The sequence below is a fragment of the Otolemur garnettii genome, unplaced genomic scaffold (assembly GCF_000181295.1).
Source record: "Otolemur garnettii isolate 467f Iridium unplaced genomic scaffold, OtoGar3 scaffold00277, whole genome shotgun sequence".
NCBI classification, from domain to species: Eukaryota; Metazoa; Chordata; class Mammalia; order Primates; family Galagidae; genus Otolemur; species Otolemur garnettii.
Window position 1 is genome coordinate 356161 of NW_003852672.1, and position 4095 is coordinate 360255.

The following is a 4095-nucleotide window of genomic DNA, read 5'->3' on the forward strand; positions in this document are numbered from 1 at the left end:
CCACAACACCCGGCTATTTTTTGGTTGCAGCCATTGTTGTTGTTTGGTGGGTCCGGGCTGGATTTGGACCCGCCACCTTAGGTGTATGTGGCTAGCGCCTTAGCTGCTTGAGTCACAGGCACCGAGCCATAATGCTCATTCTTAAACAAAACAACAAGCAATATAGCAAAGCAAAAGGAGGACATAACAAAAAGTAACAAATTCTGGCTCTGCCCAGTAGCTCAGTGGTTAGGGCACCAACAACATACAATGAGGTAGGCAGGTTTGAACCCAGCCAGGGCCTGCTAAACAACAATGACAACTACAGCTACAACAAAAAAATAGCGAGGCGTTGTGGTGGGCGCCTGTAGTTCCAGCTACTTGGGAACTGAGGCAAGAGAATTGCTTAAGCCCAAGAGTTAAAGGTTGCTGTGAGCTTTGATGCCACAGCACTCTACCAAGGGTGACATAGTGAGACTCTGTCTCAAAAAAAAAAAGTAACAAATTCCTCCCATTAGGCCAGGTTTGTGAAGGCAGATTTTTTATTTATTTGGAGTGTAACAGTGCAATCAAAGCTCTCTACAACCTCAAACTCCTCTGATCCTCCCCCCTCAGCCTCCTGAGTAGCTGGGACTACAGCATGCAGAACCATGCCTGGCTAATTATTTTGTTTTTTGTACAGATGGGGACTTGCTATGTTGCCCAAGCTGATCTCACCTCAACTTCCCAAAGAGGTGAGATATAGGCATGAACAACTATGCCCAGCTGAAGACAGGTTTCTGTCCACTCTGTTCTCTGCTATATCCCCAGCACCTGGAACCTCCTGGCACAGAGATGTTTCCTGCAGCCACTGTCTGTGTTAGCATTTGGTGAATGTCATAAATACACAAAGAAAGAAGTTTAGAGAGAAAAAGAGAACTGGGTAGTATAGGGGTTCAAAAAGCCATACCCCAAGGACTGGTGTTCAGACATGCTGAGAAGCCTTAGCAGGTCCCTTCAGCATTGTCTGGTCCTCTCTCTGGAATTTCCTTATCTAAGAGATCTTCTCCTCCCTACACCCCCTACCCCACTGCAAGAAAAACAAGCAATTATCTTAAGATCTCCTCCCTGGGAGTCTCACTGAATACCTAGGAAAGATCAACCATCTAGAAAAGAGAAGAGAGTGGGTGTTGGTTCAGGTCCAGACAGACTTTTCGTCTGTTCTTCTGAAGCATCTCCAAGATTACCTGGGGAACTTGAGCTGCTCAATAAGACAACCATTGTTTTCTAGCAGTTCCTCCCCTCATTTTCCCATAACTTGCCCTATCCAGGTACCAAAGAGAATCATTTAATAACCACTGTCTGAGCATTTATTCTCCCCTGTGAGGAGGGCATTTAAGCCTCAAACATCTGCCCCTCTGGGAGTTTCTTTCCTTTCTTTCTTTCTTTCATCTTGCTCTGTCACCCTGGATAGAGTGTGGTAGCATCATCATAGCTCACAGCAAACTCAAACTCCTGGTCTCAAGTGATCCTCCTGCTTTAGCCTCCCAGTAGCTAGAACTACAGGCACCCATCACAACGTCTGGCTAATTTTTCTATTTTTAGTAGAGACACGTTCTCACTCTTGCTCAGGCTGATCTCAAACTCCTGAGCTCAAGTGATCCACCTGCCTTGGTCTCCCACAGTGCTGGGAATATAGGGATGGGCCACTGCACCCAGCCTTCTGGGGAATTTTTTTTTTTAATCACATCAGTTTCTGAGAGCTCTTTTTTGTTTTCTGAATATTTATTGCCTTTATGGGAGAGGACAGAGTCTCACTCTGTTTCCCAGGATAGAGTGCCTGGGAGTCAGCCTCCATCACAGTAACCTTAGGCTCCTGGGCTCAAGTGATCCCCTTGCCTCAGCTTCTGGAGTAGCTGGGACTACAGGCACCAGCCACAATACCTGGCTCATTTTTCTATTTTTAGTAGAGACAGGGGTCTGGCTCTTGCTCAGGCTGGTCTCCAACTCCTGAGCTTAAGGGATCCTCCTACCTCAGCCTCCCAGAGTGCTGGGATCATATGAATGAGCCACCTCTCCCAGCCTAAGAGTTCATACTTTGTATGACTACCATGGACATGTCTTCATGTAATAAATCTCTTATGCTTTTATCATGTTAATCTAGTTTTTGTTATAGGATATTAGCTGTGACCCTTTACTATGGGGAGGAAAGGGATTACCGTTTCCAACCCTATGTAGTTCAGAGAAAGGGAAATAGGTACAAATACTTTTATGTTGCCTAGGCTGGTCTTGAACTCATGGCTTTCGAAGCAGTGGGATTGCAGGCATAAGCCACCATTCTTAGCCCCAAATAATTTTTTTTTTTTTTTGCATTTTTTGGCTGGGGCTGGGTTTGAACCCACCACCTCCAGCATATGGAGCTGGCGCCCTACTCCTTTGAGCCACAGGCACTGCCCAGCCACAAATAATTTTAAAAGATGGGATTGTACCATATGTATTCTATTTTAAAATAAAAGTACTGAATTTTACTTGAATTTAACAGAAAAACCCAGAAAAATGGCTGAATCTTAGGTAATATTTACATTCCACAGGAGAATTAGTTCATACATGAATTTCTCTAAGATTAAAAAAAAGATGATGGCTTGGCGCCCATAGCACAGTAGTTATGATGTCAGCCACATGCACTGAGGGTGGTGGGTTCGAGCCCAGCCTGGGCCAGCTAAACAACAATGACAATTGCAACAAGAAAACAGCTGGTCAGCTCAGCACCTGTGGCTCAAGTGGCTAAGGCGCCAGCCACATACACCTGAGCTGGAGGGTTCAAATCCAGCCTGGGCCCACCAAACAACAATGATGGCTGCAACCAAAAAATAGCTGGGCGTTGTGGCAGGCACCTGTAGTCCCAGCTACTTGGGAGGCAGAGGCAGGAGAATTGCTTGAGCTCAGGAGTTGGTGGTTGCTGTGAGCTGTGATGCCATGGCACTCTACCCAGGGGGACAGCTTGAGGCTCTGTCTCAAAAAAAAAAAAAAAAAAAAAGAAAGAAAACAGCCAGTCAATTCATAATTGCCAAGTCAGTCTTGGAAGCAGCCCAGTGCCCATCAACCCATGAATAGATCAATAAATTGTGGTATGTGTATACCATGGACTACTACACAGCATTAAAAAAAGATGGAGACTTTACGTCTTTTATGTTTACATGGATGGAACTGGAAAATACTCTTCTTAGTAAAGTATCTCAGGAATGGAAAAAAATATCCAATGTGCTCAATACTACTATAAAACCAGTTTATAATCACTCACACTTCCATATGAAAGATGAATTACAACTATAGCCCAGGATGGAGGAGAGAAGGGGTGGGGGATGGGTAGGGAGGGGGGTGGTTCCATAGAGGGAGGGTTAATGGTGGGACCAAACCTATGGAGCATATTGCAACAAGTCAAATCTATCAAGCATTGAACACAAATGTCTTAATACTGTGATTAGGTAAATGAGGTGAAAGCTATATTAATTAGTAGGATGTAAGCACTCCAATTTGTACAAATAACACATTGAATCCCACAAAGGCATAAATGTATTTGTGATCTATGTATATATGACTTAATAAAAATAAATAAATAAATAAATAAATAAGAAAAGAAATAGCCAGGCATTATGGCAGGAGCCTGTAGTCCCAGCTACTTGGGAGGCTGAGGTAAGAGACTTGCTCAAGCCCAAGAATTTGAAGTTGCTGTGAGCTGTGACAGCATAGCACTCTACTGAGGGCAACATAAGTAAGACTCTGTCCCCCCCAAAAAAAGAGGGGCAGCGTCTGTGCCTCAAAAGTATGGGGCACCGGCCCCATACACCGGAGATGGCGGGTTCAAACTCAGCCCTGGCTAAAAAAAACAAAAGAAAGAAAGAAAAGAAAGAAAAAGAAAAAAGATGTTGAAACTCATTAAGAAATTAAGAGTCTTGTGGGAAAAAAACCCAAATGATTCTTTAAGCAGGATCAATAATTTCTTCCTTTTTTTTTTTGAGACAGTCTCACTATGTCACCTTTGGTAGAGTGCCATGGCATCATAGCTCACAGCAACCCCTAACTCTTGGGCTTAAGCAATTCTCTTGCTTCAGCGTCCCAAGTAGCTGGGACTACAGG